The following is a 6,003-nucleotide window of genomic DNA, read 5'->3' as shown; positions in this document are numbered from 1 at the left end:
ACTCGTTATTCACGTAATCGAAATATCTAGTGGGCAGGCGGCTAACAGCCCAGAACCGGTCCTTGATAGAATTGGAATCTTTATATGTGTGCAGCTTTCACCCAAGGTCGTAGGCTTCCACCGGCTAAACCGGGTGAGGTTGGTGCTCTGTAAAGCGCGTGCGCAAATCTGACTTTTCGTAATCTGAAAATACAGGAGATTCTACTCTGCCACTAATATTCTAATATACAATAGCATTTTTTTTTTTTCACGTGTAGTATAGAAATTTGTAATAAGATACATAATGCGGTTATAATAAAATATTGTGCGATTATTTTAATATTATTAAAATTAATATTTATTTATTTTTTAGAGAATACGAGGGAAGCGGCGCTTCCAACGCTTCTAATGACGGCACGCCACTGCAATAGAGTCTCTCGAGTGTCCGTAGATATAACAAACACAGAAATAAATAACACAAAATAAATTGTAGCTACGCGTCGATTCCGCGCCACACGTCCGAACACCTAAGCCGAACAATAGTGCGGGGGGAGTGAGTAATCGAGAGTCAAACAAAAGGCGAATCGACGAGATTTGAAAATCGCCTAACTCAGGGTTGGCCTAAGTCGAGGTATTACTGTATAAATGTTATTTTATTTTACAATTTGTTAAATGTTTGTCCACCAGGACTAAGCTTATTAATAGGACGTTTTGGTTTTTGTAACCGAGGAAAATACTTATTCGGAGGAACAAACAATCTTTATTTTCACCTTGTATTATACCAGAAAAACTAGATTCAACCAAAAAATATTTAAATTACTGAGAGAATAAAAAAAAGGATAAACTAGAAGAAAAGGATGTAGTTTATTCATTTGCAGCTGAGGACAAAAAAGAACATACAAGGAGGAAATTTAAAATACGAATACAGTCGATCCCCCTATAAGACGGTAGATACGTTCCGTTCTTTATGAATCAATTTTGTAGGAATCACAGCCCGACACGTGTGAAGTTTATGGACTACGGCTGTTTGAAAGGTTTTCTTCCATAAAATTAACTGATTCTAGACTAATTCCACTCAACATTTCCAAAACACGTATAATTTTTCGGAAATAATCCGTATAAACTACGCTATAAACAATAAATTGTAGGATTACTTACCGAGTGCGCACCGTTCGACGTCGCCGTTGCTCGAGCTTGTTTTCGTCGCGGAACAGCGCAGCAAACCGCGGCGCGATTTCTGATGTTATTTTTCTGCGAAAACTTGGTTGAACTTTGGAGACATTAATAGAAATAATTTTAATGGCCGTTGAATAAGAAATGTTTCTTTCACAAGAAATATATAAAATTACAGTACTGTATTAGACTTACGGTACCTAATTGACATACTGTACAGACGATAGCTCGCCTAAACTGTCCATAGCGTGGTGCTAGACGCGGAAAGTATATATATAATTATAATGAACTTACAATAAATTAAGTTAATATATAATTACTGTATATATACAGTACCTAATTTATATATAATTATATGTACAGACGATACTAAACTCAATTTATCCGCCTAAACTGTCCAAAGCGTGGCGCTGGACGGCGGAAAGTAGTTCGGCTGCCCGATGACGTTTTACGTAATTATAGGAGTTTTTCTACCGTTGTTTACGGATACCGCCACAATTTTTTCGCCGTCTTATAGGAATCGTAATTATAGGAACCCGTCTTGTAGGGGGATCTACTGTAAAGGAACATATAAGAGCGATAAAAGGAAGTTATGCAAATTCGGCGGTAGCGGATCAGAGGGTTGCGAAGTCGCTTTAGATACGATAAAATAAAGAAAAAAAAAACAATTTTAAAAGACAGTTACACGAACATATTTACATAAAACGACAAACCAACAGGACGAACAATAAGTTGGGCAGAATGGTGGAACAGTATCCTCGATAACGGGAGCAATAGAATAGAAAGTTTATAAAGGTGTATGTTAATTAAACGAAAAAGCTATTTCCGAGCGGTCTTCGTCCCCCGCACTGGAGTGGACTAGACCCCGAACACTGGGAGTTCGGTCGTGGGTTGGCGCCGCGCTGGGAAGGGCCGGCAGCGTGGAGTTTTCCGGGTTTTCTCCGCGTCGAGGACGCCCGAATAGGAGCCAGTTTTTCCCTCCCGGAAGGCATTCTTTCCCCTCGCGCGCGTTGGCCGTTCTACCAGGCCGGATCTTCCGTCGCCTAGCGACCAACCGCAAGCTATTCGGAGCACCGTATTAGAGCTTAACAGCCATAAACTGCATATAGGCCTAAACCATTGGACCAAACGAAAAAGCTATTTATCGTTTGCTGCTACAAGCGTAGCTCCGCCAGTAAAAAGTCCTTTTAAACGTCCCATTTGGAATATTATNAATATTTGTGAATATAGTAATATTAACATTTTTTATAAACCAAACTTAATATTTATAAATTAATGTATGAACTTTTGAACATGTCTATTAAACAGTGTTTTAAACTTAAGAATAAACATAAATTTAATGATACAGTAACAAATTTAAAATTTATTGATGAAAGTATTTTCATCTCTTGTATAATTAGAGCTTTCTTGGTTTGAATAGGTTACAGATTAAAATTTTTTAAACTGATGAAAGAATCATATATAGATCTGTATACAGTATTGTAAAGTTTGACTTTATGTTGTGGTACATCCCATATTCACTTTTATTCTTTCTGTTTGTTTTTCATCCTGAGCCATTACAATGCCTTGGTAAAACTTATTGCAGCAGATGATAACAGTCTCAATTTGTCAGGTGTGCATCTGAAGAGGTCCAACTGGACCATCATGAAGTGCCCTAATTGATGGAAAGGAGAAGGTGACATATAGAAAGGGGATAAGAACAAGAGAACTGAGGTGATGACATCTTTTTCCCTAGATGGGCTTTGTCTTGTCTGAAATGACCACTGAACAAGTGGAAGAAATCATAAAAGAAAGGAAGGTGAGCATGTGTAGGAAGGAACAAAGAATTAGTGACTCTTAATAGAAGGAAGGTGACATTATATATGTAGATGTAATACATATGTCGTAAGGAATAGAATCTCACAAGGATTTTATTTTGAAATTTCTCTCCTGTTTGAATTAAGGGGTGGAAAGTGGTATTTAGATGAAGACTCATCCACAAAATTCTTGAAGTGTAATCAGAGTATAGACTGAACATCCCTGGAGGTGGGAACTCAAGATCGGGTAACTAAGGAAACATTATTGGGAATGTACAGTACATATTTAATATTGTATATTGGATATTGTATTAATATAGTATTACTAGTACTATATTGATATAATATAGTATATTGGATATTGTCAGAATTTAATGTATATTTAGTGATTTGTATATTAGTTATTGTCTGGATTGATCTGTTATGGATCAGATATTGTCAGGATCACACCCCTTAATTGAGTGAGATCAGTGTTTCAGTTCAGGTGTTGTCGGATTACATCCCCTTCTATAGCGGGATCAGATTGTTATCAAATATATATAAATATATGTATAATTTCTACAAAAAATCACTGTTGAGCAAAGGAATTTAATTTCTTCATCAGTATTTTTGATAAATTTTAAGGTAAACATTTGTCAAAATTATAAATTTTCAAATTTAGTAGCTGTATAATTTTTTATAGACAACTCCAGCAAAGCTGCAAAAGATTGAGGCAAGAGGTTGTTCTGTCCCCAATGTCAGCAAATTCTTCTGTACAGTTGGCAAATTTGTACTGCCAAAAAGATAATAATATATTGTGTTTACTCGAATATAAGACAATCTCACATATAGGAAGAGGTGTGACTTTAAAGATCAAAATAAAGAAAATTTGATTTAAATGCAGGAACTATTCTATTCTCAGCACTGGGATGAAAATAACGTCACACTATCGGAACCTGTGACCGGTGCTCTATGCGTATACGTTAAATATCGCTTGACAAACGTTTTCGAGCGTTCTGTTCGCTCTTCTTCAGGTCAACTGAAAGAATTCCCCGGACAAGGTGTATATTATTCTTCTCTAGGATCGGGTGTCGGTTCCGAGGGGGTGGGTNGTTTGCTGCTACAAGCGTAGCTCCGCCAGTAAAAAGTCCTTTTAAACGTCCCATTTGGAATATTATATGTTTTATAAATATTTAAAAAAATTTCTACAGGTATTGTAGTATCGCGATAAAGATATTTTGGTGTATTTATTTACATATGGTGGAAATTAACAACGGAGAAATTGTAAGTGGTGTTAACGCGTAAATATCGTTTGTCTGTCTGGTAATCTTTGTATGGCAAATTTTGGAACGTTATATTTATAAAAATATGTTTTTACTTTATACAGGTTTTGTAGTATTGCGATAGGAATTCTTCCGTGTATTTATTTACGTATCGAAGTAATTAACGATACGGTAATTGTAAGCGGTGATGGCGGGCAATTTTTTGTTACGTATTTTTAAAGTTTCATAAATTTTTGTTTTAGCGCCACGCTTTCGTAAACTTGCCGAGGAGGGTCCGAAAGGCAAAAAAAGAGCGTAACGGGTATAATACGAGGCGAAAATAAAGATTGCTCGTTTCTCCGAATAAGGTTTTTTTTCCTCTTTCGCAAAAACTAAAACACGTCCTCTTAGTAATCTTAGTCCTGGTAGACAAACATTTAACGAATGGTAGAAAATAAAGACACAGAGGCATCCCAATTAATCTTATTCTATTTTGATTAATTCTGTAGACATTTTTAGCCGTTAATCTTATCTTTTAGCGCGTAATTACCGATCGGCGGCCTAAAAGTCGATTGGCCGTGTAAAATTACAAGCAATTTAATAACTTTTAAAAGCGCGCGAAAGCGAAAGGAAAATATCGTTTCCAGTAATTTTATTTTTTTAAATAAAATTTATAAATAGTACAGTATTTAAGATAAAAATGTAGTTTTTAAACTAGTTAACTGACTTTCGGGCCACCCTGTATATTTACGAAGAGTTATAGTCCGTACGCGTAGGATGACCTGGGAGCGCCGCATCGTATACGTACCTGTCCTCTTCGGGCCCTTTCCAGACTATTTCTGCGGGGAAACGACCGACAGCGACGTTCCGTCTCGCGACTCGGACCGGACTAGGGCGATCGGAGCCACTCGGTTTCTTCCTACCGGTCCTACCGCGGCAGTCGATGTTACGCGTTACGTCCTTCGTTTCGTTGTCGTACGGTGGAGAATAACAACGAGAGGGTTAGGTTTGCTATCGTAGTCGTCGACGCGTAATTACACCCTAACTAACGCTATCGTTGGTAAAGTAATCCGTATCTAACGACCAGTCCTAAAAAGTTTTTCCTTAGCACCTAATACGAAATCGTTGGTGCCCGGACATCGAGGCGCGTGGCCTCATTTTCGTCTGGATTGCCCTTTTCCTAATTTTCCAGGGCGCTGCAAACAACAGAAAATATTGGCGACTTCTATCCTATTCCGCGGATATAAAAGAAACTAACGAACGATATTGGTCGATTGGCCCCTACGACCGGTCGTACGTCGACAAAACCCCGTTCCTGGTTTTCCAGGCCGAGTTAGCCCCCGGCGCGACCGGCGGCACTGGGTAGGGGCGCCGATCCCAGTTCGAAGCCTCTAGCGTAACGTACCGCCTACCGTTTTATAACTGGCGCCCCCTTTAATAAAATAATTACCGCCGCAATCCGCCATACGTGGTAATATCGTAGCCGTATTGTATTAAATATTGCGGACACGAAAGGAGTAAAATGGTCTACAGAATTTGCGACAGACGTTGTATTTTATGTGCGGCAAATGACGCTTTAAGCGCCTGGGTTATCCGGTAGTCCTCCTTACAAAGTATACGATTGTAAATAGCGCAGAACTCCGAGTACGGATAAGCGCTAACGCGCGCATTTCTGGTGCTCCGACCGTAGTCGAACGATTATTCTTAACTAGATTTAATGCCGCCGGGGACGAATATCACCGTCTGGACGGTGGTTGTACGGAAGAGGTGGCCGACCTACGGCGCGTGTTCCCAAAGTGGCGCGTAACGCGTCG

The sequence above is a fragment of the Centruroides sculpturatus genome, unplaced genomic scaffold (genome assembly GCF_000671375.1).
Source record: "Centruroides sculpturatus isolate CEXI.00-Female unplaced genomic scaffold, Cexi_2.0 scaffold509, whole genome shotgun sequence".
Classification (NCBI taxonomy): domain Eukaryota; kingdom Metazoa; phylum Arthropoda; class Arachnida; order Scorpiones; family Buthidae; genus Centruroides; species Centruroides sculpturatus.
This window is presented reverse-complemented; position numbering follows the sequence as displayed.